Source organism: Myotis daubentonii, chromosome 11, assembly GCF_963259705.1.
Source record: "Myotis daubentonii chromosome 11, mMyoDau2.1, whole genome shotgun sequence".
Lineage (NCBI taxonomy): Eukaryota > Metazoa > Chordata > Mammalia > Chiroptera > Vespertilionidae > Myotis > Myotis daubentonii.
Window position 1 is genome coordinate 53,913,826 of NC_081850.1, and position 25,706 is coordinate 53,939,531.

The window sequence follows — 25,706 nt, forward strand, 5'->3', positions numbered from 1 at the left end:
TGCCTTTCATGTCTTATCTTTTATACCCAATGCCTAGCAATAGTTCCCTAAATGATCCTTTTTTTTTTTTTTTAATATATCTTCCCTGCACACTATAAAGGTCCTGAAATGCCCTTTTACTCAGAGTATTTTACTGCTGTTCCAAAACCTTTCATGGTACCCACTTGCCCTCGAGGAATGTTGATACTGAATGGAGATCATGCTCTGGAGCTCCAGAGATTGACAAACTTTATTATAAGGAGCCAGATAAGAAATATTATTTTAGGTTTCCAGGCCACAGGGTCTCCTAACTACTTAACTTTGCCCTTATTGTGGGCACAATACCTAAGAAATGGGATGGTTCGTTCTTTCTTTCTTTTTTTAAATGATTTTTTTTTAAGAGAGAGAGAGGTGTGGAGAGAAAGAGAGGTGTGGAGAGAAAGAGAGAGAAATGATGTGAGAGAGAAACATCGATTGGTTGCTTCCCGCATGTGCTGACTAGGGATTGAACCTGCATCCTGGGTATGTGCCCTGATCAGGAATTGAACCTGCCACCTTTTGGTGTATGGGAGGATGCTCTAACCAACTGAACCACACTGACCAGACCTGGGATGGTTATTTCAACAAAACCTTTTTTTTTTTTAAATATATTTTATTGATTTTTTACAGAGAAGAAGGGAGAAGGATAGAGAGTTAGAAACATCAATGAGAGAAATTGATCAGCTGCCTCCTGCACGCCCCTTACGGGGGATGTGCCCACAACCAAGGTACATGCCCTTGACCGGAATCGAACCTGGGACCCTTCAGTCCGCAGGCTGACGCTCTAGCTCTATCCATTGAGCCAAACCGGTTCGGCTCAACAAAATCTTATTTATAAAAACAGGTGGCTGCCTCAGGCTGTAATAGGCCAACTCTGAGAATTTGACAGCAAAAGGAGGAAAAGAAATAGAATAGTACATAGAAATATTACGTAGAAAAGAAATAAAATATAGAGCAAAATCAATTAAAGTTTTGTCAGAATAAAGAAGATCTAATAATGTTTTTAGAAGGAAAAAACTTTTGAAGGAGAGATTATACCTATTTGGTAGATTAGAGTGGGAGGGGCCAAGTAGAAGATGGGTTCAGGTATATATGTCTGAATTAGTTTCAAAAGGGGAGAGACACATCATTAATCACTAAATTATCAAATATTTGTAGAGAAGAATTTCATTGTTTTGGGGATATCTGTATTTTTATTGAGATGAAATTAACATAAAATTAACCATTTTAAAGAGCTTAATTCGGTGGTTTTTAGTTCATTGGAAATGTAGAACCGTTACATCTATGTAGTTCCAAAACATTTTCACCACATCCAAAGGAAACACTGTACCCATTGAAATCACTTTCATTCCTGCCTCCTCAGACCCTGCAACCACTAATTTGTTTCTGTCTCTATGCATTTACCTATTCTGGATATTTCATCTAAATAGAAGCATACAATATGTGACCTTTTGTGTCTGGCTTTCACTTAGCATAATGTTTTGGAGATTTGTGCATGTTGTAGCACATACCAGTTCTTCATTCCTTTTAAGGCTGAATAACATTTCATTCTGTGAATATATCACATTTTGTGTATCCATTCATTTGTTGATTGACATATGGGTTATTTCCACCTTTTGGCTGTTGTGAACAGTGCTGTTGTGAACATTCATTCATATTTAGCTATTTATTTGAATACCTGTTTTGGATATTCTTTTGATTACATACCTAGGAATGGAATTACTGGTATTTTTATATTTCACTTTTTGAGGAATTACCTATTTTTCACAATGGCTGCACCATTATACAGTTTTATCAGTACAAGGATTCCACTTAACGGCATGGTTTTTTATGATGACTTGTCGTGTTGTACATTTCTATATGATTTACACATTTCTACTAATATTTGGTAGGATCTTTGCTATTTTTTAGGGCCCCCCCCCCGCCCATTTTGTTTCATATAGTTGTTGCTTATGTTGGCTTATGTTTTTCTAGAATAGCTTTTTTGCATAAAATTTTCTTGTATGTTGCCATTCATTTATAATTTTTAAAGAAACTGATTCATTCTTATAGGTATGTATTCCTTTAAAGTTTAGTGTGTGTATTAGTAAAAGTGTTTGATACAAGACCTAAGTAATCTTGATTCCAGACATTCAGTGTATGCTTCTATTATCCATATTGACATCCCTATTCTTTGCTTCTAGGAATTTTTAAAAATATATTTTTGGAGCGGGGCGGGATGGGGCAGGGTAGGGGGGAAATTAAAAAAAGAAAAAAAATATATATATATTTTTATTGACCAGAGAGAGAGAGAGGGAGAGAGAGATATCAGTGATGAGAGAGAATCATTGATTGGCTGCCTCCTGCACACCCCACATTGGGGATTGAGCCCGCAACCCCGACATATGCCCTGATGAGGAATCAAACCTTGACCTTCTGGTTCATAGGTTGATGTTCAACCACTGAGCCATGCTGGCCAGGCTAGGATTTGTGTGTTTTTTTGTTTTTTGTTTCAGCCAAATTGAAGCAAATTCTGCAGCCTGCAAATTAACTTGCTTGACTCTTATGAACTCTTACAGATATTCAAATATATATTCCTATTATATTTCCTTGACCTGCTAATGCCATAATCCTATTTCTTTCCAGTTAATAAGCAGTATATTCAGTGCTGATACCTATTTGAGTGTGTTGTTATTCTCTAGTCATTATTATCTCATTCATAAATAGATCCGGGGATAGGTCTGATTCAGTGTATATAATAGTCTCTAGAGAAAAGATTTTTTCATGTTGGTGGAATTTTGTGGAAATTCTGGCATACTTTTGAAATGATGATTGTTAAACAGCAACAATAGCTAATTTGTGTTCTCCTTTCCCTTCCCTCAACCCCTACCCCCAAACTATGACATATTTAAAATATCAATAGGACATAAGAGAAGAGATTATAAACTCCTTGATGGCAGGTCTTTTCCACACTCAGAAGTCTCCTTTTTATATATTTATACTAGAGGCTCAGTGCATGAAATTCGTGCACTGGAGCGGGGGAGGGGGTCTCCCCCAGGCTGGCCTGTGCCCTCTCACAGTGCGGGAGCCCCACGATCAATCGCATCGCCCCTGCCGGGGTCCAACCCCAGCAGGTCCAGGGGTTCCCAAAGGTGTGGACGGAGTCGGCGAAGAAGGAATGACACGGAGATAGCGTTCAATTGATCAGCAGCCTAGCCAGGATCTCCAGCCAGGATCTCCAGCCAAGTTCTGGTCTGGATCTCCAGAGAGGTTCTGCTTCGGATCTCCAGCCAGGTTCTGTGGCCATGTTCCCTCGCTAGGTTCTCCAGCCAGGTTCTGTCCAGGCTCTCCAGTCAGGTTCAGTGTCCAGGTTCCAGTCAGGTTCTCCTGCCAATCTCTGTAGTCAGGTTCAGTCCAGGATCCCTTGCCATGTTCTCCCGCTAGGCTCTGTCTCTAGGCTCCGAGGCCAGTCCCTCTCCAGGATCCTCCGGCATGCTCTCTCCAGCGAAGTTCTTCTGTCTCTAGGCTCCGTGTAGGTTCTGTCTTCTTGATTCTGTTCTAAGTTCTGAGTGTTTCTGTCTTGTTACAACTGTATTTATACCAGTTGATTCAATCCTATCAATCTCTATTACAAAGATTAGGGCGTTTCTTATCTCCATTCCAGGGAGAAAAGATTATGTAGTTTAAGCATGATTGTTCGTAGTTAAAGGGATTAATTACCCGCCTGGCACTTAGTTGAGGGGTTTTATTCCCTCCCTAACTTCAGGGGAAAATCCCTATCTGGGGATTCAACCTTTCTCGGAGAGGTGACCTTGGTTAAAACACAGCGCCAAGAAGGTGAGCAAACATATTAAGAACCGTATGCCATATATGCCAGGTCCCTTGAAACAGCAAGGATGGACCGGCTCCCGGCAGCCCCAAAGAGGTAGGCTCTGCCCACCCATCTGGGCTCCTCTATGGATGCCCCAGAGAGGTAGGCCAGAGCCACGGGACCCGCCTCCGCACCGGGCACACAGCATCAAGCCCCGCCTACCCGGGTGCACCTGCTGTGCACGCAGCCTCCTGGTGATCACTCGTTACAGCATGAGGGCGTCACAACCACATAGGCTTTTATTAATAGGACTAGAGGCCTGGTACATGAAATTTGTGCACTAGGTGGGGGTCCTCAGCCCAGCCTGCGCCTTTTCATAGTCTGGGAGCCCTTGGGGGATGTCTGACTGCCAGCTTAGGCCTGCCTGCCGTGGCAGTCAGACATCCTTAGTGCTGCCACGGAGGTGGGAGAGGTTCTCGCCACTGCCTCTGTGCTTGCCAGCTGTGAGCCTGGCTTCTGGCTAAGCGGTGCTCCCTCTGTGGGAGTGCACTGACTCTTACATTGAGTATCTGTCCCCTAATGGTCAGTTCACATCATAGTGAGTGGTTGAGCGGCCTTAGCATATCACTAGCATATTACGATTTGATTGGTTCAATGGATAACCGGATGACTGGACACTTAGCATATTAGGCTTTTATTATATAGGATGAGATATATATTTTATGTAATATATAATATATTACATATATTCCTTGATATATATTACTTTGTTTTTCAATAATTGATAAATGAACAAACATTTATTGAGCATATACTCTATGTAGACTATTATATAGAGGGGATTTACAGTGGTAAAAAAAACATAAGTCAGCGGTTCTCAACCTGTGGGTCACAACCCCTTTGGCTTTCGAACGACCCTTTCACAGGGGTCACCTAAGACCATCCTGCATATTAGATGTTTACGATTCATAACAGTAGCAACATTACAGTTATGAAGTAGCAACGAAAATAATTTTGTGGTTGGATCACAACATGAGGAACTGTATTTAAAGGGCCAGAAGGTTGAGAACCACTGCCTTAAGTGGTTTGTGTTTCACTGAAGAGACAAAGTATAATAAGAAGCTAAGTAATTTATAGAAGTCTCTTTTTTCTTAACCATGGGAGTTAAGTCTCTCAAAATCCTAGTGATAGATGTGGTTGAAAACTTAACTCTAAAAAATAGGATTAGTGAATTTTAGGTAGTACATGAACTTATGAAAGACTATATAAGTACATACATATTTCCCATTTACTATTGTTAAATTTGTAGTAATGAGTACAGCGCCACTCTTGCTCTGTGGATAGTTAAGGCTTTCCCCTGCTATTTTAGTTTCAGTGAGATGCTTACATTTGTTTTATTTTGATACACAATTAGAGATAATACACTATCAGGCAGATAATACACAAGTAAAAGGCATTTTTCCCCCTTTCTGTTCTTCCAGTGTTCAATACTTTTCTGATTTTCTGATTTTGAATTTGTTGATTAGTTTCCTGAGGTTCCATTGAGGCCTTGGGGGTGTAACATTTATGTAATGTTCAGCCAAGCCTTCCTCAGTATATACAGTTTTATGATGAGGGCTTTGGTTGTAATAAATTCATGCCAAAACATAGACCTAAAGTGCCTGTTACATCTGGCTCTCAGCTTTCTCTTCTGAGGGATGTAGGAGTTTATTTCTAAGATCTAGGCTTCATTTCCTTTACTTTCTTTACTCTTTCCTAAGGCTTCTTTATATAAACGATGCCTACTCTATCATTTGTTTTCTTTTAAAAATTCTCCCCTCCCGTCCCCTCCCCTCCCCTCCCCTCCCCTCCCCTCCCCTCCCCTCCCCTCCCCTCCCCTCCCCTCGATTGGCTTGCAATTCTCATGTGTTAGAAAGACAGGTTACCTGGTTGAAGAAAACATGCACCACAGGAAATCAGCATGGCTTTTAGTTTGTGAGGGTGACCTCAAGTTTGGGAAGGAATATTATATAGGACAGCCAAATGATGGGGAGACAATAAATGCTGTAAGAATTATAGAGGAATAATCAGTGACTTATTTTCCTGCATAGGGAAGAGATATTATTAGCTCTGGGAGTAGTTGCTAACTCTTTGTTAATTTTTTATTATGGAAATTTTAAAGTATACAAGAATAGAATGTTGTAATGGACTTAGTATTCTATAAACCAGCTTCAACAAATTATCAGCTTATGATCAATATTATCTTTAACTCCATGCCCCTATATTATTTTGAAGCAAATCACATACATCATTTCATTCATTGATATACATACACATATGCATTTTAATATGTACTTCTGAAAGGTAAATATTCTTCTTAAATAATCATATCATTATCACACCTAAAAAATTATCACTAATTCTTTTTTCATTAAATAACTAGAGTCAGTGTTAAGATTTTCTCATTTGGCTCTTAATGTTTTTTCTTACACTTTATTTGAATTTAAATCTGTTTGTTGTAATTGGTTGGTAAATTGTATCCTTTATAGCAGGGTAGGGAATCAAATTTTATTTGGTGACATTTTATGTTCTAATTAAAACTAAATCTGAAGTCTTAAAAATCAGTCCAATACTTAGTTATTGGATGCTTCCAGTGTATAAGCCACTGTATCATTAAGAAGTTGGGATTTAATAATTGCTATATAATTCCTGCGTTTAGAAACCTTAAAGTGCATGACAATATGGAAACTTCACTGTGATACCAGTGTTAAATATATTTCTACAAATATGAGATGCTTCAGCACAGTACATAATCATTTTCAGGTAAATGTAATAGACTTTTAAAAAAGATTATTGTGGGTAGGCAAAGTGTAAGACTGAACTGAAAAGTAGCCCTTTGAACTGAGTCTTAAAGAATGGATAGGATTTAAAGTTTAGGTTAAATGCAAAGAGGAAGAATAAAAACTGAAAACCCTAATAGAAACTTAAGACTGTATAGTGTATCATTAATGTTTAATTAATGGTTTAATATGTGGTTAATATGATTAAACATTTTAATAGTATGGCTTTTTAGACAACCACCTTAGCCTAAATGTAAATGAGGAAGGGCATTTATGTTTTATATATGTTCAGATTTCTTGCTCACTATTTTCTTCTAATGTTTTCTACCTGTTTCTTGCTTTATATCTCCTTTTCCTTTAAAAAAAAAAAAGTGGATAATTTATATAACTTTATGGCAGATAGAAAAATTCTCTCAGGTGGGCCAGGTGCTATAAGTCAAAGGACAGCTTTTCAAAGTGTCCTTTATGCAGGGCAGTTCCAATTAGAGCATGTCTCAAACTGTAACTTCGGCACTCATGGCTTGTGTTCTTCCTTACCATCATCTTTAACATTAATTAAACTTTGCTTTTAATGCTCCTCAAATCTTTAAGGTAGTATTTCCCTCCTCCCCTTTTTGCATTTATCAGATAACTAGTCAGTTTAATTTTAGTAAATATAGTTTCTTGAGAGATTTTATGACCAAATAGGTCATAATAGTGGATTGCTGCCCAGCCGGCATGGCTCAGTGGTTGAGCATCGACCTATGAACTGGGAGGTCAGAGTTCAATTCCCAATGATGCTGGGTTTTGGGCTTTATCCCCAGTGGGAGGTGTACAGGAGGCAGCCGATTGATGGTTCTCTCTCATCATTGATGTTTCTCTCCCTCTCCCTTTCTTTCTCTAAAATCACTTTAAAAAAATAAAATAAAAAAAAAATAGTGGATTGCTGTTTGACATTCTTCTCATTGATGTATTGTTTAATTTCTGCCTTATAATTGAAAAATAGCCATATGCTAGAGTTCCAGTGACCGAGAACATCAAGAAGCTCCCTCCCTGATGTTTTCAGCTTTTGTAAGCCTGTACTACACAATTCCTAAAGCTGCTTTTGAACTGTCTCTAGTTGTAGCATGTTACCTTACACTTAACTATTGTAAGGGCATCTTTTTATTTAATTTCTAATTAGCATAATGACTTAAGCTGTGTTATTCACTGTTCTGTAGTGAAGTTGTCATAGGAAGAGAAGAAATAAAAATGTTCAATTTCAACTTTACTTGTGAATGGAGTGAAGTTTGAAAGCCTTTTATAGCTATTATTCAGCAGACTGAAAATCTCATTAGAAATCCCAGAAATGCTAAGGCAGCTTTGGGTTGGATTTTAATAACATTTTGGAATGTTGATACTGCATGTTACTAATTTTTGTGATTTTACTATTGATCAGCAAGTTAGGTATGCATTCTTGCAAAGTCAATTTATGACTTTTAGTCCAAATCCATTTACAGTAGCTTTCAACAGTGGTAAGTACCTAGGGAGAGGATTAAATTTTACTTTTTTTTTTAAAACATTTCTTTTAGAAACTGATTAAATTTTCACAAAGATACTAAATTTGTTGAAAACTGCTTAGTAAAAAATAATACTATATATATATATATATATATATATATATATATATATATATATATATATATATTGAACTAATGACTTAGTTGCCATTATAAGTTACTTACTCATCTACAGATTTACTCTTTTATTTTTTTGGTGTAATGGAGAAGCATAAAATTAGGTGGGCACATTTTCATTTTTATCTCCTTGTCATAGTAACTCGAATACTGATGTCTGGATAAAGAGTGTTTAAATGTAATTTTCTTACAGCTGTTGGCTATAAAGGTACTGTATTTCATATAGTGATTACTTGTTTAATAAGATAAATGTAATTTATAGACAGTATATTTTTATGGTCAGAAGGTAAATTTGATGGGAACTACATATGATTAAACTCTAAAACATTTTTCACAAGAAACACAGACTAGGAAATGTTTACTCTTTTTTCCCTTGTAATAGAAAAGGCTATTTAGTTTATGTCTTTAAATAGGTCCTGCTTTTAAGTTTTTGCTAAATTTATATTTAACTTCCAAGTGATTTACTGATGTCTTGCTAATACTCCCCTGGTTGTTAACACTTAATAAAAGTGTTGACTTATGGAAGTTACTCAGCCAAATTATTGTTTATCTTTGTTTTGTTATAAATTGTCATGATTAAGTTTTTGGCATTTTGAGTATTTGCCAGATTGTTGTTGATTCTGCTTATAATAAATAAATATTTTAATTGAGCATCACCATGTATATGGTCACATTTTCTTTTCAGATTACACAGAGATACTTAGGAATATCTAAAGGAAGAGATTTGACTTGTTTCTTAGTTTTTGAATCTTGATCTGATAACATGCTATCAGATATAATTTGGGAGGAAATTATTTTTTCAATACAGATTTGGATTCAAATGTAAATGAAAATAATAGATTATTTAAAAGTGGATCTTGTCAATGTATAACTTTATTTTTATGACATTTTTATCTTACAATTTCAGTTTTTGTCAATTTTGAATATTGTCAATGGTGAACTTGAGAGCATCTGCTCTTTTGCAAATTCACTTTAAGGGAAGACAGCACAGTTCTATTATGGGAAAATAATTGTACTCTCCTTCCCTGCTTTTGCCCAAATATATAGTTAATTTATAATTACCTCAATATGAAAGTTTGGCTCTTTAAAGATACTTACTGAGAGAAAGTGTTTTTATTGGCGTGTGTAGGTCACATTTGATTTTGCTTTGTAATGAATAGTGCCTCTAACAGAATTATCTACTATAGGAAGGGAAAGCCCTAATTTCTAGAAAACTTTTTAATAGTCTTTCCATATTTGTAGTTAATGAGAAATTTTAAAGATATAGGGAATAGTCTGCTTATAGCTGATAAATGTCATTACTAAGTAATTGAATAATTATACTTTGAAAAGTCAGGTGAGAGGAATTCAAGATATTGAGGAAAATGGCAAATAAATTAACTAAAGAAAGGAAGTTTTATTTAAAGAAAAGGTGTGCAATTACATTAATCCGTAAGTTACTCCTTATATTGCTCTAATCATTTTTTAGTGTGAAATGATCTGATTGAAACAAAAGTGAACTTTTGTCAGTGATTTTACTTAGAAATAGTATTACTTTCCACTTCTAATTTTAATTACCAGTAAAATCTTACTGTTCTAAGTACTTGAAAATTACCTCAATTCCCTATAATTAATATTTTGCTTTATATTCAGTACCCTGTCTACTTCACCTATTTTGTTTTGCTTTAAAAATGACATTAAATTTTGTGAGAGAATAAATGTAACTTAAATATTGCTCTAAATATGTTCTTACTTTAATATAGTATGATTGATTTTTATGTGTATGAAATATTTTCCTAAAAAGGTTAATATTCAAGATGTTTTTGGATAGGTTTGTTACTGGTAAAAATTCATCAGTTCTAAGTTATCGAATATTTGTATTGGTTTTTAACACCATGACTGTCTTGGTTGTTGTAAAGACCCTTTATTCTTCTGTTTGAGATGTTCTAGTTTGAGAAATTTCCTTTATTGACAGATTTAACAGGTGAAATGTAATGGCTGTACCACTGATCATCTAATTTTTAAGCTGTTTTGATTAGTTAAACTAATTTTGCTATATAGTTCTTTATGGAATAGTCAAGGAGGAGCTGTGTGATCTTGCCATCACTTAGGTTAACAACAGGAGCAAAGGGCTTATTTCTGACTTTTCTTTCATTTGTTAAAAATTTTCATTGCTTTAACATTATTTGAATATGGAAGGAGAGAGAGTTGTGAAGCAGATTTCTGAATTTGTTGATTCTCAGTATTAAGCAATGGGAATCCTTACTCTTCCTTTAGATACATCACATACATATGTATATTTTGATTTAAGGGGAAAAAAAAACTTAATCTTTATGGTACATTGTGGATAGTTATTCCTTTTTAAAATTAATAAAACTAATAAAGTTTGTTTGGAAATCTCAAAAGATCTTTAGTAGTATACCTGCAACCTCAGCACTCCCTTTTTATCTATACAGATTTCCCTGCCTATTGTGGCCGTTTGCTCTAATTTAAATTTCCCATGGCTTTGGGTTGCAGACTTGGTTTTCTGCAAGAGTGCCCATGCTTACATGGTCATATATTCTGGGCGACTTTTCTACTTTTTCTTTTTTGTTATTTTGTTGATTGCTAAAGGGGAAGGGAATCTTTTTTTTTTTTTTTTTCACTTCTTTGTTTTGATCTTTCTTCCTTAGCCCATCTATTTGTGTGTTGTTTTGTTTTGCAGATTGGGAAGAATTATTTTGTGGATTTAGATCCATGGGGACTAGCAAGGAAAAACTAAACTAATTTTGTTTTTGGTTTTGTTTTCTTAATAACAGTAACAATTTAACTTTTTAGCCATTGAGAAGCTCAAAAGATATGTTAGCTTTATGCATGAAATTGATAAAAAAAGTATTAATTTCAAAATTTTCTATTCATGGTTACTCTACTGTTGGAATAAAAATGTTGTTATAGTTGAATTAAGTAAATACTACTAGAAATACTAATTAGCAGTAAGTAGTACTGTTATAAGTTTTAATTTAAATATTATTGTACATTCAAAAGATATCCATAGGTAATCAGCTGTAATCTGATATGTGATATCTCTTACATTCATTTTTTCTTGTTATAATGTGTATATATTCAAATAGACATATGAATATACATTGATTTGAGATGTACATTTTTAACTTGACCAGATCTTAAAAATTTTCCTATTCTTGAAAAACATGCTTACTTTTGAAATGTGAAGGATTTTGTTTTATGAAACAACTTTGTGCTACTAAATGTTAAATCTTTGGAGAAGTGCTATGGCAATTCAGATGTTGAGTAATTTGTTACTGTTGTAAGGGAATAGTAGAAGCTTCTTATCCTAACATCTCAAAATATTTTTTCATTAATATCTGTGAAGATTTTAAAATAGCAAATTAGTGTGATGAAAGATACTTCTGTTTTACATTTGTTTTGTGAGGATGCCACATACAATAGCATTATTTAACGGAATTTTGAATTCCTTAAATTAATATAAAATAATAAGTATTTTTTAGCATTTAAAAATCGTAATAATTTCCAAATATACCATGAAAACTGATGTTGTCTTATACTGTTAACTAATAGGCTAAGAGAACTTTCTAACATTGATAAATAGGATGAAAAAGGATTAATTGTGATATGCATAATTTAGGGGTTTTTGTTTGTTCAGTTAATTTTACACCATGGCAATGAGTTATCTAAAATTTTCTTTCTGGATGTGTGTTAGGTACATTGGGAACTGGACTAAGGGCAAGTTTTCCTTTGTGCCTGCTAATTGTAGTTTTTCTTCTGGATTTTAGTGCTCCTAGACTGTGAAACTGGTTTATAGAATTTGTTATTACCAAGAAACAAATGGCATTTTTGAATTTTTGTGTTTATTACTTTCTAGTTACTATGTATTTCACAATTTTATTTCTATTTAATGATGTCTCAAGAAGCAGTTTCTCTTAAAATCAGTGAGTTTCAAACTAGGAAGAAAATGTATCCTGATAGTCTTATTAGCTGTTGTATTATCCCTGACAATTAAAATAATCTTAATAATTTTTACTTTTCATCATTGTTATAGAGGCTTCATAAGTTTGTAAAATTATTCTTCCTAATTCTTATTAATATTTTTAAAGTTGTCTTATGTTTACATTTGATATTCATATGTAATTATTAAAAAACACTAACCTCTACAATATATTTATTTCCAGTATTCACATCAAATCAGGGTATAATCCATGATATGAAAACGGATTCAACTGTGAAAGTGTACAGCTCTAAAAATAACAAAATTTTTCTGTTAGAGAGACCTCTACTATTCCCTTACTGAATGTTCATGTAAAATGTTATTAGGTCTTAAAGCTAAGGCACAGATTTGTCATGTGTGGCTTCCAGTAGGAGAGCAATGTAGAGCCGAACTTGAAATTTATTAGGGAAAGAGCAAAGTCGTAAAGTGCTTTCATGCTATTAAAAGCTTCACAATTGTCAGACAACTTTTTTTTTTAAAGGTCATGATTCTTGATTCCTTTTCCAGTGTTTATTTGAAACTCCCATTTTGTAGGATTTCTTTTTTGTTCTCCCTCTCTTTTTTCTTTTGGCAGTGGGCGGAAGATTCTCTTAAAACTGAATGGCTAAACATGTATAGTAACTATTAATGTGTAATGGAAATACTTTTATTCTTGATATTTTTTAGATCAGAAAGTGCTTTGAAGGTAAGCCAATGAAGGTAAAATTACATTGTATGATTGGGAAACCTTTTAGATTTTTCTGTTTAAAAGAGTAGGCTCTGCATTAGAGCTTTAAATAGGAGTTGTTTGTGAAATATTTTAAAATTCTCTTATTGCTTGGTAAGTTTGAGGTGTTTTTATGTTTCAGTATTCTAGCTGATTGTTGGTATTTCCTGAAAAATACTAATGAGAGAACAAGAACTTGGGGGAAAGAAAAGCTCATATCCAAAATGTCTACACTTACAGGTAGAGATTTATATGCCGTTATAGATTTTTCAAAACACACGGTGCTTGATTTCTTTTTTTCTCGGAGTTTACTTAAACCTTGACATATTTCATAAAGTTTGATTGTGATAGGTTTTAAAATTTTAAGTCTGGCATTTATCCTGAATTAATTTAAACCTTTACAAAATTAACCAAACAATCCTTGCTGATAATTGCTGATATTCAGTTACATTATGTTCATTTAAGTAATAGTTCTTTGACTATGGTATTCTTTTCCTTTTATTAATATGATAAGCTAAACTTAGAAAAGATCTATAAGAACGCAGACCTTGAATTATGTAAAATTTTTATATTTTGCTGTAGAGACAAATTAAAGTACATTTTGGTATATAATAATTTTATTTCTTAGTGTTATAAGGACATCTACTGGTTTCCAATATATAAAAAAGGTAGGCCTTTTAATTTTAAATACTGAATTTATTTAATTTTAAATATTTTCAAAATAACTGTAGTCATTTTTTTAATGCAAAAACTGGAAACAAATGATTAAATATAATAGTGTTGGTTTATTTAGATTTTCAGCAATTAGACTTTGTGAAGTAGGAATAAGACCTGAGATTTTATTTAATTTAAGAAAATATAATTTAAAAATACTAATATTAGAACTAGAGAAATCTTACAAGTATAGTAAATCTATGTCAATAATTATTTTAAATATCTAGTTAGAGAGGAAGGTATGAGATGCTATCATCTTCTTTTTGGAAATCATAAACTGTTTTTTGAAAAAATGAAAGGAAAAAAGTAATCTGATTTCAAGCAAATTTATATAATTTTGAAAATGTATTTTTCTGTTTTGTTATTGATGGGTTCATATCACAAAATCCTGCAAAACTTCACAAAGTATTAGGTATATTTTAATTTAATAGGCTCGCTGAAAACTATTTTGTGATCTATCTAGAAAATTTTATTTAGGGAATTTTTATATTTTAAAATTTAGTGATTTTAGGTGACAAATAGATGACAAATCATCTTGGTGTTTTTTCTCAATTTCAGTCTTTTTTGTTAATTTAGACATCTTTTTATTTGTTTAAAACTTAGAGTGTTGGAATACAATCTGTATTGTTGAAATACAGTCTTACTGTCCCAATTACATTTCATCCATCTATGACATTTTATCAGCCAGCTATTATTATATTATTGTTCTTTTTGTGTTGTTAAAAGGTACAGACTTCAAGTCTAAAGTAGGAGCTGGTGTATATTACAGTGTATTTGACCATCTCTAATTTGACCTGTTACTGTAAAGAATGTTAACAAGTGTGTATGACTAGCCCACCCCTTCTGGAGCAGTTGAGAACAGGCCTCAGAAGACTCAAAGGAATTCTTTTAACTCCTAGCAGGGCCACGGGGTCAATGTCAGATTTAGTCATGCTGTTATTTTAGCCCAGTGGTCCAGAGAGATGACTGAAAAGTGAGTCTTTTATTTCTTTTTTTGTGTGGTTATTAACAGGATTAAATGTAAGCCATTGTGTACTTAGTACCAATTAGTTTCTCATCTGAGAGGTTCATTATGATTTTTTGTCAGCCTTCACCCTGTGTAATATTTGTTTCATTGTGTGATTAGTTTAAGGGGGTGAATGGACTAAAGAAAAGTTTTATAGCAGTGCTTTTAAATTCATTGATAATTTTAATACATAGTGAGATATGTAGACCTTGATTGAAAAATGGACCACATTGAAAATTGGCATAAAAGTTGGTGAAGTTAAGTAAATTGTTAAAAATTTTCCTTTTCTGTGTATTTTCTTTAGTCTTAAAAAACAGACTTATATCAAATAATACTTTTATACTTTTAGCAGTCTGCTTTATATTCTTATGCATACTTTAAAAATGTATGTTCAGTTTGCTCTGAATTTATAATTATTGTTTGGGAGACACACACACCAAGAAACTCCAAAATTAAAAAACTCTTCTTCTAATTTCTAGATTAGAAACATAGATTGAACTATTAAAAGTGAACATAAAAATTCTAGAATAAAGATAATTATAAGGTATAAACAAGCTTCAATTTTAAAAAAAAAAGCAGCCTGAAAGTTGATTCTTTATGCTATTATAAATAAGTAAAAATGCAAAGTTGTACAAATTCAGAGAAGAGGAACATACCTTTTAATTGTGTATTAAATTGGTATGGTTTGGTGTTGTTTTTTTATATTTGCCTTTTGAAATTCTTATTAAAGTGTTTTTCAGTCAATAACACTTTTCATTTAAAACATTTAGATATTTCAATAAATTTTTGGACAAAAATTGTTCTTATAAATTGGGTCAGAGATGCTGATTTCAATTAAAAGCAACACATATAACTCAGAATTAAAATAGAAGACTTATTTTGTTAGTATATAATTGTCTAGGACAGTAGATATTATACCCTGATGTTGAAGTATACTACACACATTTTTACATGTATTTGCCTTTAAATGAATATGCCTGCAGGCTGATTCAGGCTTGACATTAAGTTCCTTTATATACATTAAAAACAATAAATATTAATCTAAGCAAGTGCAATACTATTTTAACTTATTGTATTAGAAGAGTTGCTTGATTTATCTCACATTGTTTGATGTGCCATATTTAGGTACTACACCCTACATTAAGTCTTTTGCTTACTGCAAGATTTTTTAAAAAGTACCTAGATTACTTTATTATGGAGTTGGTTATTGAAGATTTTATTACCCAAATAGTTATGAAGCAGATGGAATCTGACATACAAGGTTTTCCCCCCTCAAATTAGTTTCAGGCATAGTGTATTTATAACCTTTGCTTGTTAGTATTTATGTATCTAATTTTCTGAAAAGCACATTTCTTTAAAGTCTAGATATATGTTACTTTTTGTACTTTTCTCTTTAATTATAATTTGGAAAAGATTTAGATCCTCTAAATAAAAAACCTTATTTCTGACCTTCTTACCATATTAGCAAATTACACCTGCTCTATTATTGTTTAGCAGTCACATTCTCCTTGCTCTCCCCACCCCTATTTTTAAAACTAAATATGTGGTAGTTGCATTAAGGTGATGGAAGATTTTTAATCAACAGCAAGTAAATCAAAGTAACTTCCTCTTGTGATTTGTTATTTATCAAATAAGAAAGTAGTTTCTTTTGAGAGATAGATAGAATTTTTGCTATTTAACATTCCCATAACATCTTTGGGAATAAGAGGGAAATTGTTAGTATGAAAACCTTGTAATATGACAATGGGCAGATTAAAATAAAAATTTATTTCACCTTTTATTACTTTGTATTTGACTTCATAAGAAGCTGAAAGGTGTAGATGTTAAGTTGAAAATATGACTCAATGTAAGTGCTCTGATGGTCATATAATTTAAAATTAGCAAATAACCTATATTAATTGACCTAATACTTACAAAATGTAGCTAATAACAAACTATTTGTAACTTCTATCTTGACTAAAAGTTGAATTAACTTTAGGTGTCCAGTAGAATTGGTCTAGAAAGTAACATTCAAATAACTATAGGAAGTATAAGGTGAAGGACAGCTATTCTAAAGGTAATTCATTAGGATCTCATCTTTAATAGTGACCACTATAAGCAATTGAATTGTGATATTGATTTAGTAAATTATCACACCTTTAATAACATTCAGCCACATTACCTTTTTGTTGTTGTTGTTAATCCTCACCTGAGGATATTTTTTAAAATTGATTTTATTTTTGGAGAGAGTGGATGGGGGAGGGGGTCAAAGGAGGGAGAAGAGAGATAGAGATAGAGATAGACATCAATTGGTTGCCTCTCCTGCACATGCCCAATGGGCCCAGACCAGGGCAGAGAACCTACAACCCAGGTACTGCCCTTGAGAGAGAATTGAACCCCAGAAACTTTAGTGCACAGACCAACACTCCAGCCACTGAACCACTCCAGCCAATGAGCCACACCGGCCAGGGCCACCCACATTTCTTTTTTCTTTTTTTTAAAATACATTTTTATTGATTTCAGAAAGGAAGGGAGAGAGAGAGGGAAACATCAGTGATGAGAGAGAATCATTGATCAGCTGTTTCCTGCACACCTCACACAGGGGATTGAGCCTGCAACCAGGGCATGTGCCCTGACTGGGAATTGAACCATGACCTCCTGGTTCATAGGTCAATGCTCAACCACTGAGTCAAGCCAGCCAGGCCCAGCCACATTTCTTATGGTTGGTACCCAAACACCTTGAAACTATGATATTTTAAAAATAGTACAGTGGAAGTTGGGAACTTAGAGTAATACTATTTCATTGTAAGACTCTACAGAATATTCTTTTCTTGATAAATGAAGTTCTAGGGATAATTGATGTTGCAATGTAATTGAAAAATGTTTTGTCCCATAAAAACTTTTAGTTTATACTTTGTTTTTCTGTCTAACCAGGTGAAGCCTAACAAATATAGACAAAAATACCCTCTAACCCTTTAAAAAGTGTCTACTATTGTCAAATGTAGAGGTATAGTTGTGTTATCTTATTTATTCCATAAAATTTAAACACAAAGTTAGAAGGAAATAAAAACTCTTAAATATCTGAATTCTAAGAAGATAAATGGAAGTTGAGTGAAGAGTTAGTAGAATAGAGATCTAGTTTTTGAGTCTGCTAGCTAAAGTTTATATCCAAAGCTTTAACCTTCTGGGCTTTGATATTTCCTACAATGCATATGACTTTATTTTGTATAAAGCATGACAATCATGATAGGATTAAAAGGTATAGCTCATATAGTGCTTAGAATTTATTTTCTTATGGCTTTGTAATGCAGACCAAACCTTTGTGGCTTTTGGGGGGAGGGGAAAGCACTCTTTTATTGTATTTGATGAATATTTCATTTTGCATGAAAGGTGCTATAGATCCTAACTATGAAGTAGTCATTTATATACTATGATTTCATTGGTTCAGCCAGGCCCATTGACCTCTTAAAAACATTTAGGTTTTCAAAATCACTACTATTTATAAGCTGATTTTTAATACATTGTAACATACTGGTATTTGATTATAAAGGAATTTCTGCTTCTATTTTATAGAGATGCTCTGTATAAACACTGATGATAATGATGTTTCTATCTGTATCTTTTACTGACTTTTACCTGGTATCTTAAACTGTCCATATTGTTTCTTTATATTAATTAGGAAAAAGAAAACAGGACTTGCCTCTGTTGTTTTTTTTAACCTTGTAAGGGATATTGTAGAAATTGAACTGAAATGTCTATAAGCCTTTGATTATCTGTGATACTGGTTTGGAACAAAGACATAAATAATCTGAGACAGTAAGTCATAGACAAAGAAATATATTCTATGTCCATTCATTCAGCCCACAAAAAGTCAGGGACTATTATGATTCACTGTGTGAGGTGTGCTGCTCCATACAGAGATGAACCAGCCATAGACTTGACCTCAAAGATCCTATAGTTGAAGAGAAGAGACAGAGATGAGTGGTATGGGAAAGCTATTGGGGTGCAGAAGAGGAAAGTCTGTTTTCATATATATTGAATGGATTTGGGGGGTGGCAGCAGACTTTATTTCTATTTTGAATAGGGCACTTTCTTACACTGGGTCCCTCAAACTTGCAGGGTCCATTTTGTGGAATGGTCTTTGAGTTCTGTAAGAACTGTTAACATTTGTATTTTTATTTTGATGCTTGGTATTGTACGTAGTTAGAAAGACAGCACTTCATAGTGATAATTCATAATGGAAAGAAATTTGTTATAGAATGGGATCTATTTCTTAAGTCAATGTTCCTCAGTTTAGGATTTGTAGACTGTTTTGATGTTCAAGAAAACTCTTTATACATTTCTTAAGATTAAAAAACAAGGGCTTAGGCTAATAATTTCTATTCTATGTACCACATTCAAATCCATGGCAGGAAGTAGTTGGTCCAGAAGTATGTGAGTGGCAAGGGGATCTATTTTGGGAAAAATTTTTTTCAGGAGACAAGGCAATTCAAAACGGTAGCTGAGAGTTCACTAAGCCCCAAAATTCTTTGAGTTTTTTTTGTAAGTCATTACCATTTAGGATTTAAATTGGTGGCAGTGCTGATGTATGGGCACAGTTTGTGTGATTTTAAACAGCAATGAACTGTGAATTTATTAAATGGAGGGTAAGATTCCTAAATATATTAACATAAACTAGACCTGATAAAATGGTTTCTGTTATAAGCCTTCTATTCTAGTTCTAAACAACACACTATATGATAGTCAAAGCCTTTTTTGTAGTTGATTATAATATTACAGTAAATGAACAGTTTACTTTCATTGAAGTTAATTAAACCTAGATCATTTTGTAACATATGGTTTAGAATTTTGTGTCATAAATTTGTGGAAAACATAAGGAATAACCAAGTACATTAATTTATAGTCCATAGTCTCTAAAAATTTTGTTTTCACATTTGGTAAATTTAAGAATATCTATATCAGATATCCCCAAATTGGGAAACCTGGAGTTGCGGGTGGGGGGCGGGTGGGGGGGGGGTGGAGAGAAACACTGAAGAATATTTCCCATCATTTTCTCCTAAAAATTTTTAGGGGTAAGAATAACCACCCTCCCTTACCCCTCCTCCCTTTTACATCCCCCCCCCCCCCCCCCGCCCCAAACGAACTGAACTGACCAAAATAAGAATTACATGATGGCTTTAAGTTTCTTACATTTTTCTGAAATCTCTCCAGGCTTTTAGAATTGGGAATACCTAGGAAGACTGTTTTGATAAGGGAATTGAAGCTATGGTGACATTATTTGCTCACATTGTACATAGAATAGTTTTGGCTCATCTTTAGATTCTTATTTTCTTACAGTGTTTTGCATGTAATATATGCTACTTTGAGGATATTTTATTACCACTTGAGGTTCTAATAGTCCATGTGTCAGATTGCCTTTATATAAAAACATATTTAAATTGCTTTGACAGATACTTTAAATGAGAAACATGAATTTAGCATTGTCATATTCTTTTGTTTTTGCCTTTCTTCTTTTTTTAAACCCAGAGCAATTGTAAGCATTTCTCAATTTCCTGTGCACAGAAATTTCCTGAAACAGTTAAAGCTGCTAAAAGACAAGCTCTGAAAGAAGTCCCAAAGATACATCACTGCTTGACTGCAAACATTTTTAAGAAGTCACTGATTATAATGAACACAGCCTTTAATGGCAGTTTTTCCTCTCCTTTTCAGGAGAACGTGACAGAATGTCATTAAGGTTTTAGAAATGAATGCTCCTGAGGAAAGGAGGATCACTAGGACTACAATGATGCCCAGTATGTGGCCGTGAGATTCTCAGTTGGGCTCTTTTTAGGTTTTTAATCAGGTTGGAGAAGGGGGATGGATGGAGAGGAAAGGAATGGGAATAGACAGAAGCTTTGGAACACCTGTACACCAGAGCATTTTACTTTCTCAGTGATCTCTTTCAATGTTGAATTTATAGGGTCTAATGTAGAAAGGTAAACTAGATTCTAAATATTTTGAGAGCCAATAAACATAATCAGCCCTTAACAGTTTATATTTAGAAGCACATGATTGTCTTTTGCATTTAGCTTAAACTGTTTGGATATATTAAATCTGAAATTTCATTTAAATTGTAATTCCACTTCTGCTCTAAGGATATTGTTTTAACCATTGTTCTTTTGTATGGTGACAGTAATTGCCCTTGATATATTCTGCAGGTCAATCAGATTGTATCACAAAAGAGGCAAATAATAAATGTGTGCCAGGGAGAGCTGTGTCTCAGTGCAAGAATAGAAAAGCATAGTTTTGCATTGGGCATTGCAATAACATCTAGAAGGCATTGCATCATATATGTATTTTTACTTTTATAGTGGAATGTAGAGTGAAAAGAGGAGTTATTTTTAAGTGTTCAGCCGTCATTTCCCACTTTAGATTTCTTAAGAACAAACATAAATCTTATATTAGAACTTTTTAACATTAATGCTGATATTAGAACAGGTAACTTTCATTTTTTTGGTCTTCGCTACTTAGATTTTATGACAAATTATAAAATAATCTCCATATAAATTAAAAAAAATTTTTTTCCCTTTGATTCTAGGGTGATGTTGGGGCTTTTTTTGAGCTCTGAATATAAATTTAGCTCCTGTGGGTTATTTCTAGATAGGCTTCCTGACAGCTCAGTATTTCATTAGCCATTCTTTATTTTGTCAGTGTTTATCCCACATAAAATAATAATCCTTATAAACCCCACTCTTTTTTTAAAAAAAATGATGAATTGAAACCAGCATTATTCCAATTTCTTCTGAAAACCTAGGCTTACGTTAGAGCAAGATCACAGTGATGGCAGTATATGCTAGGAATTGTTTGAGAATTTCTATTGAGAGTACTAAAGAAAAATTTCCAGATAGCTACCTAAGATTAAGTAATCTGCCTTGAATTATTTAGGAAAGTAGTGAGATCTGAACTTCTCCCTTTCTCCTTTCTGGTCCTGTTTGCCTTAACTTTTAAAAAAAATTTTTTAAATTTTAGAAGAGTTTTAGGTTACAGAAAAATTGCAAAGATAGTACAGAGGATTCTCATATGCCAACAGCCAATTTCCCCTCATTAGTACCATCTTATATTAGTACTAGAGGCCCGGTGCACAAAAACCTGTGCACTCCGGGGGGGCAGGCATCCCCTCAGCCTGGATTGCAAAAGGGCGCTGGCCAGACTGAGGGACCCCACCGGTGCACGATTGGGGCAGGGAAGGGACTGCGGAAGGGCTTCAGGGCATGTCTGGCCCGTCTCAGTCCCCATTGGGTGGACCACAGCAGCAAGCTAACCTACCAGTTGGGACATCTGCCCCCGCTGGTCAGTGCACATCATAGTGAGCATTTGAGTTGCCTTAGCATATCATTAGCATATTATGCTTTGATTGGTTGAACGGACAACTGGACACTTAGCATATTAGGCTTTTATTATATAGTAGGATAGTACAGTGTCCAAATTAATGAACTGGTATTGATTCCTTATTATGAACTAAAGCCTATCTTTATTCATATTTCTTTATTTTTTTCTTTATTTTTTTTTCTGTTCTAGGATTCCATCTAAGGTAGCACATTACATTTAGTTGTCAGGTCTCCTTAGGCGCCTCTTGACTGTGACAGTTCTCAGATTTTCCTTGTTTTTGATGACTTTGTCAGCTTTGGAAAGTACTGGTAAGGTATTTTGGAGAATGTCCCACAATTGGAATTTGTCCTTTTTTTGTCATAGTTACTCAGGGGTTATGGCTTTTTGGAAGGAAGACCACAGAGATAAAGTGCCATTCTCATCACATCTTAATCAGGTATAAATGCTATCAACATGACCTGTCAGTGATAATGATAGCCTTATAGCCTTGATGACCTGGCCAAGGTAGTGTTTATTTGGTTTCTCCACTGTAAAGTTACTCCCCCCGCCCTTCCTGCTTTCCCATACTGTACTTTTTGGAAGGAAGTCATTATGTACAACCTACACATAAGTAGCAGGGTGTTAATGCTCTACTCCTTGACAGTGGAGTATATACATAAATTGTTTGGATTTCTTCTGCATGGAAGATTGGTTTATTCTTCCTCATTCACTCATTCATATCAGTATGGACTCATTGATATTTATTTTATACTTTGGGCTGTAATCCAATAGTGCTTTATTTTGTTGTTTAAATTGTTCCAGCTTGGCCCTTTGAGAGCTCTTTTAGTTGGCTCCTGTATCTCTTTGACCTAATCCCATCATTAATTTTTGTTGTAGTCTTTTTAGCACTGCCTTACTTTCTTTCTAGCACTACAAGATGCCACAGGTTTATCTTGTATGTATATTTCTTTTAGCAGACCTAGAATCAGCTATTTCTTAAAAGAGCCTTCTTTTTTTTTATTGGAGAATATTAGAAACCCAATATTTGAGCACTCAGTGTTTGTACTTTTAACATAGTTATATTGGACTGAGTCAAATCAGAAATATTTGAATGTCTGTTCCTTGATAATATTGTCCAAAATTCAGTGACTGATTCAGACTGTAGCCATGTCCCCCATGGTTCATAAGAAAGATTTGATGTACTTAGAAGTAACCTAGATATTTATATTACTACTAGAGGCCTGGTGCACAAACTTCGTGCACTCAAGGGGGCGGTTCCCCTTGGCCTGGCCTGTGCCCTCTTGCAATCCAGGAGCCATTGGGGGATGTCCAGCAGTCAGACATTCTTAGCGCTGCCGCAGAGACGGGAAAGGCTCCCACCATCGCCACTGCGCTCACCAGCCATGAGCCCAGCTTCTAGCTGAGCGGTACTCTCCCTGTGGGAGCACACTGACCACTAGGGGCCAGCTCCTGCATTGAGCATCCCCCTGTTGGTCAAGTGCACCTCATAGCGGCTGGTCATTCCGCTGGTCGGTCGATTTGCATATTAGCCAATTATTATATAAGATGATATCAATTTGTTTATTTGATTGGTTTGTCTTGATTCTTTCCAAAGGTCTTTCAAACTTCTTATATTTTGGTTCTAAGGAAACTTATTCCATAAGTTTATTGTCTTTTGTATCTTCATAAAACTCATTAATGGTTTTATACACCCTTTTATAATTCATTTATCACTTTTGAGAACTTGAGGCATGTGTTTTTTGCCTTTGAGAGTTCCTGGACCCTGGATGATTTCATTAGGACAGGTTAGTCAAACCTTTGGCATGATTTCTTCCTTAATTATTGCAAGATTTTTAAGCAATCATAGTATGTGCAATGTGCATTATGTACTAGGATTATATGAAATATGTTAATAGACTTTATTTAACTTACTTTTTTTGAGAAAATGCCATAAAAAGGAAAGTTATTAGTAGCTAAGCTTTTTTAGGGTAGAGTGATGGTAAGAAAATAATTGCTGTGTGGTAACTGGGTAGAAAGTATTTCTTATTTTTCCTAAGAGCCTTTGAAGATCTTGATTCCTTTTGAGAGGGACAGGAGGGGGATGGACAATTGTTTTTTTTTCCTCTTTTAATATTAATTTCTTTCCTTCCCCCCCCCCCTTCCTCCTTGGTAATTTTTCCTATTTTGTGGCTAGATAGGATTTCCTTTCCTCTTCTTCCCATTCCTAGCCCACCACAATGGTAGCCCAGTTTGGTAGGGAGCCAATGCATAGTGATTAAGAGTGAAAGCTTTGAAGTTGAGATCTAGGTTTGATTTTGCCATTTACTTACTACTAGCCATCTAATTTTGGGCATACAGTGGGGCCTTGACTTACGAGTTTGTCAAATCTTAAAGTGAACGAGTGAGACACGTGATGCTGGGCTGATGTTGTGGCGTTCACTGTGACATTCACTGCTCCAACTAGCGGTGGGGTATCTGAAGCTGGCTCATAACCCAAATTTTAGCTCGCAACTCAAAGCAAAAAATCGGCCGAGAGACGGCTCGTATCTCGAAAAACTCGTTAGTCGAGACACTCGTAAGTCAAGGCCCCACTGTATTTCTTAAATTTTCTAAGTCTCCTTTTTCCTCATCTGTAATGAAGACAGTGCCTACCTTTTGGGTTTATTGTGATGATTAAATACAATAATGCATGTGGAACACATACCACAGTCCTTGGAACATTGTAAGAACTAAATAAATGTTAGTAACTGGATTAAAATATTAGGGTGCCATGCAGGCAAGAATGTGGTATAAATATAAGGTTGTTTAGAATTGTATATCTTTAATTGCATGGTATGTAACAACTTGGTCTCAGTTTGATGCTTTTGAAAGTTAAGATGAAGATTATAATAATATTTTGTAAAATAATCTTAATGAGTTTTGAGTTCTATTTAATTTCTTAAGATTTTATTTAAGTACTAGAGGCCCGGTGCACGAAATTGTGCACGGGTGGGGTCCCTCGGGGTGGCCTGCAGAGATTGGGTCCCAGCTTGCGCCACACAGCCCCAACTTGCACCCCAAGCCTCACAGCCCTGCCTGGCACCCCACCTTGGCCTGGCGCCACTCCCTCACCTGCTACACCATCTCGCCTGAGGGCTGATTGATTGGGCCTGGGTCCCCCCCACCCCGGCTCCCTCAGTGCCTGGGAGCCGGTTGGCAGTCCCACCCCCTGCTGCCACCGCTGGTCATCGTCTGCAGGGCAATCAGCAGGACAATCGGGCTCCCGCTTGCACCCACCTTGGCCTGGTGCCGCCCGCTCACCTGCTCCACCATCCTGTCGCAGTTCCACTTTTGTCGGGGCCCATTGAAGCCAGCAGCACCTCCACTGTTGCCCGCTGCCAGCACCATGTCGCAGACGCCCACCATGTTCTGCACTGCCCCCTGGTGGTCAATGCACATCATAGCGAGCAGTTGAACTCCTGGTCTCCTGGTCCCGACCACCCAAAGGGACAATTTGCATATTAGGCTTTTATTATATAAAATTGTGAAATATAATTGGCTTTGGGGGAAAATTAAATTTATATAATTTTAAGACATTATCAAGTGGTATTTAATATTCTGAGGATCCACATTTGTAAGTGTTCTAACTATACTGAATGTAGGGTACATACAAAAATGGCAATCACGATGACATTTATACAGTTTAGTTAG

The 25,706-nt window shown here is 34.9% G+C and overlaps 1 protein-coding gene across 2 annotated transcripts in view; it reads left to right on the forward strand.

Annotated features, from left to right (window-relative positions):
* The window catches only part of ZCCHC7 (zinc finger CCHC-type containing 7), a 203,358-nt gene that overhangs the window by 9,160 nt on the left and 168,492 nt on the right, over positions 1 to 25,706 (forward strand). The window lies entirely within an intron of this gene.